Source organism: Oryctolagus cuniculus, chromosome 12, assembly GCF_964237555.1.
Source record: "Oryctolagus cuniculus chromosome 12, mOryCun1.1, whole genome shotgun sequence".
Taxonomy (NCBI): Eukaryota; Metazoa; Chordata; class Mammalia; order Lagomorpha; family Leporidae; genus Oryctolagus; species Oryctolagus cuniculus.
The window spans coordinates 89,986,146-89,999,525 of record NC_091443.1 but is presented as its reverse complement, the minus strand read 5'-3'; the positions used below and the strand labels follow the sequence as shown (position 1 = coordinate 89,999,525).

Genomic DNA, 13,380 nt, shown 5'->3' with positions numbered 1-13,380 from the left:
TCAAGACGTTAGGGAGAAGAGATCTGCCAAGGAGACAGAGAACGATTGCGCACAGAGGTGTTGGGTCCTAGAGGCCAAAGTGAAGAGTGTTTCAAGGTGGAAGGGGTGGTTTAGCTATGCCAAAGGCTGCTGGTAGGTCAAGTAAGAAGAAGGGGGCCATTGGTTTTCGCCATGTGGAGGTCACCAGTGACCTTGAAGAGCAGACTCAGCAGAGTACGTTTAAGGGAGATCCATAGGACAGCAATTGGAGACAGCAACAATAAAGCACTCTTGAAAGTTTTTGCAGGAAAGAAATAGGTGGTCTGGTGAGAAAAGTGTGGGCAGGAAGCTTTATTTATTTTCACAATGAGAGTCTCAGCTCTATTGTGGAGAAACTTAGGAACCTTTGAGCGAGTCTGTTTCACCCGTAAGCATTCATTGTTGGATGGTCATCCACCCTTTTTGGCTGAGTGTCTTTAATACCCCACAGCACAGTACTTTGTGCAGCAGTCCTAGCAGTAGTTAACTGCACAGAGAAATCAAGGAATTCTGTCAGTCTAGGGAGAGAGGATGGCTTTTTTATGCTGGTATTTGGAGAAAGAGTGTTTGTTTTACTTTGTGTCATAATGTCTGTCAGTGGAGTCTTCTCCCTGAGACTAGCTTTTGCTCTGGTCACTTTTCTTCCTAAGGAAGTTCCAAGGGAACTGGAAATGACTTAATGACGGTGGTCAAGAGAATGGGAAGAAGGGGGGACGTCTGATGCAGCAAGTGTGAAAGACCAAATCTGAGAAGAGACTTAATTGCACTGCGTAATATAGGGCATGCGTAAGGCAAATAAGGACTTGGTTGGGGCCAGCGCTGTGGCATAGCAGGTTAATCCTGCAGTGGCAGCATCCCATATGGGTGCCGGTTTGTGTCCTGGCTGCTGCACTTCCAATCCAGCTCTCTGCTATGGCCTGGGAAAGCAGTGGAGGATGGCCCAAGTCCTTGGGCCCCTGCACCCACATGGGAGACCTGGAAGAAGCTCCTGGCTCCTGGCTTCGGATCAGCGTAGTTCCAGTCATTGTGGCCAATTGGGGAGTGAACCAGCAGATGGTTCTCTCTCTCTTTGTCTCTCTTCTCTCTCTCTCTCTCTGCCTCTCCTTCTCTCTGTGTGTAACTCTGACTTTCAAATAAATAAATAAATCTTTAAAAAAAGAAGAGGCCGGCGCCGCGGCTCACTAGGCTAATCCTCTGCCTGCGGTGCTGGCACCCCGGGTTCTAGTCCTGGTCGGGGCGCTGGATTCTGTCCCAGTTGCCCCTCTTCCAGGCCAGCTCTCTGCTGTGGCCCGGGAGTGCAGTGGAGGATGGCCCAAGTCCTTGGGCCCTGCACCCGCATGGGAGACCAGGAGAAGCACCTGGCTCCTGGCTTCGGATCAACGCAATGCGCCGGCCGCAGCGGCCATTGCAGGGTGAACCAACGGCAAAAAGGAAGACCTTTCTCTCTGTCTCTCTCTCTCACTGTCCACTCTGCCTGTCAAAATAAATAAAAATAAAAAAATAAGAAGAAAGGACTTGGTTTCTCAAATCTCAGATTGCTGTAACTCAGGGGTGTTCCCTAAGGCTAACATTGTTTGCCGGTTTTGCATAAAACAAAGGCCTCACTGAGCATAGCAAGCGGTAATTTATGCAGTACCTTCCCTTCAGAGATGATTGAGGCATAAAGCAGTTATGATTAAAAAAGGGGCCACAGTGAATTCTCATGGATAACAGTTGTGTGTAATTCAAGTTGGCAAAGTTCTTGACCTAAACTTTTGAGGCTGTTATTTTGGAGAACAGTCATAATTTTTGTCCCCATATTTTTCTACACAATATTTTTTTTCTACCAGGCTTTCTATTGGTTTAGATGAACTCAGATTCCCTGTGCTTGTGTTCTGGAGAACTTAATAAAGGATGTTATTTAGTTTGCCATGACAGTGTATGTGCATTAGCAAGGTGAAAGCACTCAGGACACAGAACTTTCATGCTTGCATCTGCTTCAGCTTTCTCCTTTTATGAATAGGTGACTAGAGGCCCAGGGAGAGGTGACATGCCCATGTTCTCACAGGGAGTCAGTAGCTAGGGTGGGACCAGAGGGCAGGTCTCCTAACTTAGAGTGTTGTGTCTTTTTCCATTACAGCGTGTTGGTTTACATTATGGCCCAGTTATAGAAATGGTCACATGGCGGTTAAGTAATTTACACAGGTTGCATGGTAGGCCATCGGCAGAGCCAGATGAGTTGGTTGGCTATAGAACCCCTTTAGTCAAGAGGCTCTGATATGAGTAAGATTTTAATGAGACCGACTCCAAGTATTATGTTTGAGAATTAGGGCTTACTGCCTGCCCTTAAATGAATCCTTTTATTTTATTTTATTTTATTTTATTTTATTTTATTTTTAAGAGATTTATTTATTTATTTGAAAGGCAGAGTTATACAGAGGCAGAGAGAGAGAGAGGTCTTCCATCAGCTGGTTTACTCCCCAAATGGCTGCAATGGCTGGAGCTGGGCCAATCTGAAGCCAGGAGCTTCTTCTGGGTCTCTCACACAGGTGCAGTGACTTGGACCATCCTCTACTGCTTTTCCAAGCCATAGCAGGGAGCTGGATCAGAAGTGGAGCAGTTGTGATTCGAACTGGCACCCATATGGGATGCTGGCACTGCAGATGGCTTTATTCCACAGTGCTGGGCGCTAAATAAATCCTTTTGAGAAGGGTATCTGCAAGATGTTGTTACTATCTTTATCGCATTGCTTTTGTACTTAATCCAAAGTGCAGATAAGGCCCCTGATAGTTAGTGATAAATACTTATGTATTACTTTTTAGTGATCTATAGCTTATATTAATTTTTTTTTGACAGGCAGAGTGGACAGTGAGAGAGAGAGACAGAGAGAAAGGCCTTCCTTTGCCGTTGGTTCACCCTCCAATGGCCACCGCGGCCGGCGTGCTGCAGCCGGCGCACCGTGCTGATCCAATGGCAGGAGCCAGGTGCTTCTCCTGGTCTCCCATGGGGTGCAGGGCCCAAGCACTTGGGCCATCCTCCACTGCACTCCTGGGCCACAGCAGAGAGCTGGCCTGGAAGAGGGGCAACTGGGACAGAATCCGGCGCCCCAACCGGGACTAGAACCCGGTGTGCCGGCGCCACAAGGTGGAAGATTAGCCTAGTGAGCCGCGGCGCCGGCTGCTTATATTAATTTTTATTGATCTACTTGGGATCATAAGAGATCATGCTCTTCAGTTTGAGTTATGACTTATTTGTACATAGTGTGTAGTTAGCACCTTCATGTTATTTAATATCAGCTTTTAGAGCAGACAGGTTAATTTATAGTACTACACTTTTAGGCAGATGATAATACTGGAAAGAGATAAGTGTTAACTTCCCAGTTAACTGATGATGCAGTTGTATTTCCTTGGCACTGGTGTCTTGTTTCCTGAGCTGAAGCATGCTCTCTCAGAGGCAGTGTCGCCCCCGTGGGCAATCCTAACTGAATCCTGGAGGCCAGAAAATCCTGCTCTTTTTAAGTAAAAAGCACAGACACGTGCACAGTACATAAGGGTAGCAGTATATATGTGGTATTACTATTTAAATGGGGGAGGGTGTGGCATGATTAGAGGCAAAAAAAAAAGTCTTTAAAGGCTTCTGGGAGTGGGGTTAGGGCGTAATGAAGTGGTTGAGAAATGCGGAGCTGAAGAATTGTTGAGCTGTACCCCAGAGGAAATCCCCAGATGCCACTGTGTTCACTGTGAAGGTCAGACCTCTAGGGAAGTCAGAGTTTCCACTGTGCTTTAAAGGCCTGACCTCAACTGGGCCAGGAAATGAAGCGGTTAGGCCTGCCTTTGCAGTTGGTGCACTTCCTGCCGTCTCCAGCCCCAGCATGCCTGCTGTGCAGCACATCCCCGGCACTCTTGCCTTCTTCCATTTCCCTACCTGGAAATCTGGTTGTAGTTTCAGGAAAGGAATGTGGGTAAAATCTGGCAGCCTAGCTGAGTTACCCACAGCCCACCAGAGCCTCGCTTGTGACCGTGGAAACCAACCACTGGGTCTGTCATGTATAAGCTGGTAATGTCCCTTTACTGTCATCATCATGCAGGGAAAAACCCTGGGGTAAGTGCCAGGTGTGATAAGGTTTTGAAAGTTGATTCCTCGCTGGCTCCCCTGTGTGTCTCCAGTGAGGTTATCTTCTCTTCAGTTGTCCAGAGCATCAGAAAGCCTAGGTGCAAGGTGCTTTGTTAACATTGCGTGATCCAGCCGTGCTCAGGACAGTACCTTGAACTTCACAGTGCCTGTGATAAGAGTTGGTGTTAGGAACAAGGAAAAGAAGATGGTTAGTAGAAGCTTGATGAGTTTTTGTCCTTTGCCTTCTGTTTTTTCAGTCGAAGTTGTGGTTTCGCATAAGAAGGTAACACGCACAGTGTCCTTGTTTACAGTGCCCTTCCCATCTTAGCCCAAGGCTCCCTTGCTTGCCCAGCTTTGTCAGTTGAGCACTGTGAGTTCAGTGGGAGTTTAGAATGCACAGGTGGCGCTGGGGTGGTTAGTGGGTCTTTGAACGAAGGCCACAGAGTACAGGGCAAGGAAGGGAAATCCTGTGACCTCCCGCTGTTCCCAATCAGTGGAGGCAGGATTAGACTAAACAAATGTTACCAAGTTGTGGCTCTGTTCCCCCCAGAGATAAGCAGTAATTGCAGAGACTGGATTTCAAAAGCCCTCAGGGCTTGCTTTCAGTTTATCTACTACAGCTTTATCCCCAATAAAGCAGGTAAGGATTAGGTAGAATTTTAGTAGTCAAAACAATTCTTTCATAGAGAGGTTTTGTCTTTTCCATTACAAATATAAAGAATTGATCATCTGTTAATGTCACTTGGTAATAAACTTCCATGGCAGGAGTCCCAGATTCCAGCTAGAGGAACCATTTGCAGTTGGTGTACAGAGCAGTGATAAGGAACTAGCACCAAACACACAGGTCTGTCTGTGATGCCTGGGTTACTTGCCTGAGAACATGGCAGACAGATGCCCTTAATATAAAACTTTTCTAAGGAATGAAAAGGATGATTGAGTAAAATATTGAATCTTGTGTTAATAGAAAAGAACTTCAGACTAATGAGAGGAAGAATGGCTAGCGAAGAGGGCTTGGGAACATGGCTCTGCACTGCAGCTCTTGTTCTGGTCTCCAGGATGTATAGAACTCCAGGACCATGTAGTTATACCAGCCTTGTATTCCACGACACTGAGTTCTTTGAATCAGAATGAACTGCTCATCTTTTTAACCCAGTGCCCAATACAGTGGAACCAAAACAAAAACAAAAAACAAAACTGGAGCACTGGCAATTGTCTGTGAATATTGTGGTTCCTAGTAAAATCAACAGGATATGTGCTGACTTCTGTTGGCATGTGTGAGCATGGTATATGCTGGTACACAAGATCACGTTGTTAAAGAGGGGAAGAGAGGACCATGAAACTTTAAAGGTAGGAAGGAATAGTGGCTGAACAGTGATGAGACTGTTGAAAATGTCACCCTCCAAGTTATCTGTAAGCAAGTGAGCATGGGAAGTCTTCTCCCATTAGTCACCCCCGAGGCACACCCCCAGGCTCCCCCTGCTGCCACCTTGCCACAACGTTTTGGGGCTGTTCCTTTTTTCTAGTTCTTCCTAGAGTCAGTTATGAGCCACAGGAGAGAAGGCACCTTCTTATTCATGATCAAGTCGTGTTTTGTTGCTCTCTCTGTTTCCTATGCCTGTTTCTGAATGATTTTTCTTTTAATTCTAAGCATTCTTTTGGAATTGTCAAGAGCGTGCCTTGGGCTCTGGAGATAGGAATGACCTTACAATGGACCCTTACCAGAGTCAGTGTAAAACTTTCCTTTACGATTTTGGGTTCTATTCTGATGTTTGGTTCAGTTTATGAACGGAGGGAGGGAGAGAAGGAGAGAGAAAGTGTGTGTGTGTGTGTGTGTTCACAGTAGAAAATCTCAGGGAGACATTTACCAAACTACTAACTGGTTTCTTTATCAGGCAATTTAATGTTCTTCTTTGTTCTTTTCTCTGTTTACCACGTTCTCTACAGTGAACATATTTGTAATCAGGAGAAGATGAACAGTCTGTTACTTCCTGGTCGTGTTCCGTACCTGTTCAAGGATTAGCAGAAATAGTTCTTGCCTTATCAGCAGGTACCCCAGGTGTCAGAGGGAGAGCAGAGACTCCCTTTCTGTATCTGAACACCAATGTGGAACCAGGAACAGTCCTTAGGCCTGTGTCCTTGAGGAAGAGCTTTTTTTTAATTATTATTAAAGATTTATTTATTTGAAAGGCAGAGTTACAGAGAGGCAGAGAGAAAGAGAGAGGCAGGTCTTCCATCTGCTGGGTCACTCCCCAAATGGCCGCAATGGCCGGAGCAGGGTCAGTCAGAAGTCAGGAGCCAGGAGCTTCTTCCAGATCTCCCACGTGGGCACAGGGGCCCAAGGACTTGGGCCGTCTCCCACTGCTTTCCCAGGCCACAGCAGAGAGCTAGATCGGAAGTGAGGCAGCCTGATGGGACGCTGCACTGCAGGCGGTGGCTCTACCTGCTGTGCCTCAGTGCCGGCCCTGGAGAAGCTGCTTTATAACAAACTTAGAAGTTCTGCCCTTTTCCAGCAGTTGCTTTAGTGAAAGAAAATATATTGGTTCTTCTGATTGTTTTGTGATTTCTTTTTTCTTTCTTTTTTTTTTTTTTTTTTTTTTTTTTTTTTTGGACAGGCAGAGTTAGACAGTGAGAGAGAGAGAGAAAGGTCTTCCTTCCGTTGGTTCACCCCCAAAATGGCCACAGTGCGCTGGCCTGAAGTCAGGAGCCAGGTGCTTCTCCTGGTCTCCCATGGGGTGCAGGGGCCCAAGCACTTGGGCCATCCTCCAATGCCTTCCTGGGGCACAGCAGAAAGCTGGCCTGGAAGAAGAGCAACCAGGACAGAATCCGGCGCCCCAACCGGGACTAGAACCCGGGGTACCAGCGCCGCAGGCGGAGGGTTAGCCTAGTGAGCCACGGTGCCAGCATTTTGTGATTTCAAAAAAACATTTCAGTTTACCAAATAAAAGTGGAATGTAATAGTGTAGGTTTATTTCCCTGATTCTAGGAAAATCATTTCTGATGGATTTTTTTTTTTTTTTGAACATTTATTTAGTTGCTGGTGACAGAGAGTTAGAGAGATCTTCCGTCTGCTGGTTCACTCCCCAAATGGCCAGAATGCCCTTGGCTTGGCCAGGCTGAAGCTGGGAGCCTAGAACTCCATCAGGCTCTCTCACATAGGTGGCAGGGGCCCACATACTTGGGCCACCCTCTGTTGCTTTCCCAGGTGCATTAGCAGAGAACTGGATCGGAAGTGGAGCAGCTGGGACTTGAACCGGCACCCATATGAGATGCCAGCTTCATGGGCAGCAGCTGAACCTGCTGTGCTACAACGCTGGCCCCTCTGATGGACTATTTAAAAGAATTTTTTACCCACACAGTATGGTATGATCCATATTAGTAGTTCTTGACTAGGGCCATCTGGCAGTGCTGTAGGCATCTTGTGGGGTGAAGCCAGGCATAAATGTGTAAGATGCACCCTGCACACACATTCACCCTACAGAACTCTGCAGCCTCCAACATCAATAGCTCAGTGACTGGGGAACTCTGCTGTACATGTACCTGAGGAGCAGTGGGGCCTAATCACCTGTCTGCCATGAGTTAGTTATTTAAGAGAGAGGGAGAGAGACAGAGAGAGGAGAAAAGAGGAAGAGAGAACTGTGAAAAATTGAAGATAGGAAGGAATAATATGTGAGTAAAATGATGAGACATTGTTGAAAATGTCCCCTCCAAGTTGTCCAGAAACAAGTGAATGAAGGGAAGTTGCTCAAATTAGTCGTCCTGGAAGTCCCCAGATGTCTGTACTGCCAGGGCTGGGCCCACCTGGAGCTGGGACCTGGGGCTCACTCCAGATCTGACAGGTGGGTGGTAGAGACCCATTCACTTGCGCCTTCGCTGAGTCTGTTTCCATAGGAAGCTGGAGTCAGGAGCCAGAGCCAGCTATTGAACCTGCTCTGATGTGGGGCTCTGGTGTCTTAATTGCTGGGCTAACCGCTTGCCCCCTGCCGTGAGTTTTATGTGATCAGCACTTCCAGGCCTTACAGGGCTGGTGGGCTGGGATCGGTTAATGAGTGGCATGAAGTGGAGTATTATTGGTTATTTAGTCCTGAGTTCTTCACCTTAGTTCAATGAAAATCACAATCTGAACCAGATCTGTAATGAAGGATTACTAACAAAAGAGAAGTATATATCACTAAAAAACGTCTCTTTGCATTTGAACCAAATTTGTTGTCATATTCAGTATTTGCACCTCAAGACATTGTCTAAGACACTGTGCCTGTCTTACCCTTACATGGTACAGGACCTCTGGGCTTAATGGGAAGACTATGGAATTTAGAGGACCCTAGATTTCCAGTTCTGGTTCCGGTTCTATGACTTTGGACTAGTCACTTAATCTCTGAGTTATAGTTTATTCTTTTTTTATTTGTTTGTTTTAAAGATTTATTTATTTATTTGAAAGTCAGAGTTACACAGAAAAGGAGAGGCAGAGAGAGAGAGAGAGAGAGAGAGAGAAAGAGGTCTTCCATCCACTGGTTCACTCCCCAGTTGGCTGCAGCAGCCAGAGCTGTGCTGATCCAAAGCCAGGAGCCAGGAATTTCTTCTGGGTCTCCCACGCAGCTGCAGGGGCCTAAGGACTTGGGCCATTTTATACTGCTTTCCCAGGCCTATTAGCAGGGAGCTGTTGGAAGTGGAGGAGCTGGGACTTGAAGTGGTGCCCATATGGGATGCTGGTATTGAAGGTGGCGGCTTAACCCGCTAACACCACAACACCATCCCCTTCAGTACTTTTTAAAATATTACCTTGCACATATTAAGCACCCATTCACTATTCTGTAAGCTAAGTATTATTATACCCACTGCACGAATGTAGAAACTGAGGTACAGAGAAAGCATAACACAGTAAGTGGCAGAACTAGGGTTTAAATGCATGCCTTCATCTACCTCCAAATTCATGTGCTTAGCATATTGCCTTGGTGAATAATGGAGAAGTGAAAGAAGAGCCGAAAAATTAAATGGAAAAACAAAAACCCTGCTTTCCCCTTTCCACCTAGATTTTTAAATCCAGAAATATCTCATGTAATATAAGTCAGAAGTTTATTGTGAAATTCATTTTGTGTTTCTATGATACCAGTGTACCTTGAGATTTATAAATAGATATCCAAAGAATTTCACATATTTCAAGTTTTCTTGGTTGTGTATTAAAAAATAAATTCTCATCTCCAAGGCATAAGACTTTCTCATTGTTGATGTTTGTTCTTGAGGCTATAGTTTTGTTTCTGGAACTTCCTGGAATAGTCTAGTCTAATGACCAATGCCATGAGATTTTTTTTTTTCTGTTTTACCTATTATTCCACAATTGCCAACCTATTAGACTATTGAAACTATACTTATTGTGCCTCCAAGAATGGTTTGCTTTATGTCATGTAAATTTATGTTTCTAATTTCTGCATCCCTGAAGTTCAGGAAAAATCAGTCTTGTAGGTCAGTTCATTTATTCCTTCCATGTCCAGTATTTTGCAGCATCAATAAAACCATAGATGGTACAGCCAGCTTCAACAACCACCTACTAAAAAAATAAATCTTTATTGAGATGACACTTCCATGTCCTGAACCCCAGAGATCAGAAACCTGGCAAACAAGAAAAGATTTATATAATTCTTTTCTCTGAGAATAGTTGTACAGTGGGTATGTGTGGGCAGCATTTTAATAAAGCATTAAACTAGGCCAAACTTGAGAGTTTTTTTAAAGCCACAATGTAAAAATCATCCAAGTTTTTGAGCAGTGTTAATGTGCAGACTGCTTTGAACAAACACAAATGAATTATTTTTCTAATTGTGTAGATTAATGTTTCTAACTCTCTGAAAACTGTAAGCAGTGGAATACACGAACTGCTTTGTTAGTTGACTAAATTCTCCATTGTACATAAGAAAATACTGAACAAAAAGTCTTTCCAGCTTACTGTAATTAGCCCGAAACTCAATCATAAACTCACAGCCTTCTGACTCTTAAAAGGTTCTGAAATTCAAAGTTCTTATTTTGCTATTATGTAGTTTTAAAAAATACTTAAGTTTGGCTAATTCCAAGTTAATATTGAGAGGCAAAAGAATGCTTTTTTACTTCATAAAGTCACAGACTTCCAGGGCTCTTCATGACCATATGTAACAACCCCCTTGTTGTACAGATCAGAAGGCTGAGGTATAAGGAGACTAATGCATGTGTCTAGGATCATATATGTGAACAGAGGCAGGCCTGGAATCCAAGTTTTCTGACTGCTGCTAGCCTCTCTCTCTTCCCACTCTTCTGAATTTTTGTAATTTTATCCATCCAAATTGGGACAGTGAATATTTTTCAGTTATTTTTACCATAAACTATACAGAGCATAAGATTATTAGCTTTCTCGGGATACACAGCAGACTCATAGAATGGCAGATACCCTAAACAGCACTCTGGCCTCAAAATCAGCCCTTAAGGCATTCAGATCTGGCTAAAAAGCCCATGAGAGTTTCTCAGGCATGGAAAGCCAAGACGCTGTGGCAAAAAATGACCTAAACGAAAGATCTCTGTGAGTGAGATCCCAGTGGAAAGAATGGGCCATCAAAGAAGGAGGTACCTTTCTCTGAAAGGAGGAGAGAACTTCCACTTTGATTATGGCCTTGTCTAAATAAGGTCAGAGTTTGTGAACTCAGTAGGCTTCCATAGCCTTGGCAGCTCATGACAAGAGCCTCGGGTGATTACTGACGACATAAATAAGAGTGTCAATTGTTAAATCAACAATGGGAGTCACTGTGCACTTACTCCCCATGTAGGATCTCTGTCCTTAATGTGTTGCACTATGCAAATTAACAGTAAAACTAGTATTCAAACAGTGCTTTATACTTTGTGGTTCTGTGTGGGTGCAAACTCTTGAAATCTTTACTTAGTAAAGATTTTTACCGTAAACTATACAGAGCATAAGATTATTAGCTTTCTCAGGATACACAGCAGTAGTTAGACCCCAATTAATAAATCTATCCAGATTCCAATTCCATGGCTTATGCATTTCCTGGGTTGGGCAATTGCTACACTAGGCAGGCCCAAATGCAACTGAGGAAGAATAATGCAGTACAAGGTATGATGTTTGTCATTAGACCAAAACCATCTATTTAAGATGCCTGATTCTTTGTTATTTATTTTGAATATGCTTAGTATATGCTAAGTTGATCTTCTGTATATAAAGATAATTAAAAATGAATCTTAATGAAGAATGGGATGGGAGAGGGAGTAGGAGATGGGATGGTTTGCAGGTAGGAGGGTGGTTATGGGGGGAAAAACTGCTATAATCCAAAAGTTGTACTTTTGAAATTTATGTTTTTAAATAAAAGTTTTTTAAAAAATAAAAAAGACTGTTAGCGTTCTAAAAGTCTCTGAGTTGGTATCAACTTGGAACAAAAATCAAAAAATACATCATGGTATACATGGTATACATCATTCCCACTGGTTTTTTTTTTTTTTTTTTTAATGTATTTATTTGAAAGGCAGGATTACAGAGAAGGAGAGGCAGAGAGAAGTCTTCCATCTGCTAGTTCACTCCCCAAATGGCCGCAGTGGCCAGAAGCTTCATCTGGGTCTCCTGCATGGGTACAGGGGCCCAAGTACTTGGCCGTCTTCCACTGCTTTCTGAGGTGCGTTAGCAGGGAGCTGGATTGGAAGTGGAACAGCTAGGACTCGAACCAGCACCAATATGGGATACCAGCTTTGTAGTTGGCAGCTTAACCTGCTATGCCACAGCGCGAGCCCCTCATTCCCACTACTAACTCTCTCTATCCCAATTCTCTTCTGTGCAGGTGGCCACTGTAAAGAATTAGGCATTTGGGGGCCAGTGTTGTGGTGTAGCTGGTAAAGCCACTGTCTGCAATGCAGGCATCCCATGTGAGTGCCGGTTCATGTCCCCACTGCTCCACTGCCACCCAGCTCCCTGCTAATGGCTTGGGAAAGTAGCAGAAAATGGTTCAAGTGTTTAAGCCCCTGACACCCATGTGGGAGACCCTGAGGAAGCTCCTGGCTCTTGGCTTCAGCCTAGTCCGGTGCTGGCCACTGTGGCCATCTGGGGAGTGAACCAACAGATGGAAGATCTCTGTCTCTAACTCTGACTTTCAAAATAAATAAAAGAATCAGGCATCTTAAATAGGTGGGTTTGGTCTAATAACAAGCATCATACCTTGTACTGCATTATTCTTCCTCAGTTGCATTTGGGCCTGCCTAGCGTAGCAATTGCCCAACCCAGGAAATGCGTAAGCCATGGAATTGGAATCTGGTTAGATTTATTAATTGGGGTTGAAAATTACCCGGAGACCAAGTTATTCCCAGTAATAGACGTGAGGGCTGTCTTCACAGCAGTTACTTGTTACTCAGCTGTTGTCCTTTCTGCAACGGCTGGAAGTGTAAGCGCTCTTGTGTATCCTCATGACAGGTGAAATCTGGGAGCATTGCATAACCGCATAAAGCGGCTTTCAAATCAATAGCACATTGGCCCACAGAAAGAACTCTTGCTGATGTTTGAATAAACATCCTCCAGCTCTGAAGCTCTCGCTCAGGACACAGCATGGGTCTGCTTCTCTCAGGCCCCTGAGCCTCTACACCTATCCTCTAGGGAGCCTGAATGCACGCCCAGACTTTGGATGAGGAGGTGAAGGGGGCTCCGGCACACTCTTGCGCCTCAGACCGCCCTGCTGCTGTTGGTCGCGCAGCATGGAACACTGCGGGGCAGCAGCGCCCCTCCGTGCTGCCAGCCTGGGGTAGCCTGAGATGTGTGGTGCACGGACTGCCTCGGGTGAGAGGCCAGGCTCAGAAAAGCTCAGCTGTGCCTGGCAGGCCCCAGTTAGGGCTCCATGCCAGTTTACATAAGATATCTCCTCAAGCGAAGGAAGAGGGAAGGGAGCTGCAGACGTTTCTCTTCTCTGACCAAGTATCTGACAACGAGCTTCATCTGTCCAGGGAATGGAGTAGGGAGTTTGTAGATGTGAGGGGGAGAGAAAGAGTTGGGAAGGGATAGGGAAAGGCGAGGTGGGAGCAAGTTCTGTTGTTTTGAGCAGGAGAACTTCATAGACTGCTGGACTGTGGACTGTTGGGCTGTGGTTTCGTGTTTTACTCTAAGGAACTGCTTTTCAGACTCCGTGGCCTGCAGCCTCCCTTGCAGTACATGCTAGAAGTTGAGATTCCTTGGTCCCGGCCCTAAGGACAGTTCTCAGTGAGGCTGCGGTAGAGGCCTTGAGTTCTGGGGGAGTTCTCATCAGTGCCCCAGGGTATTCTGGGGAA

General features: G+C 45.1%; 1 protein-coding gene across 2 annotated transcripts in view; it reads left to right on the top strand.

Moving 5' to 3' along the window:
- The window catches only part of AAGAB (alpha and gamma adaptin binding protein), a 58,239-nt gene that overhangs the window by 38,275 nt on the left and 6,584 nt on the right, over positions 1-13,380 (top strand). The gene's annotated exons all lie outside the window — the stretch shown is intronic.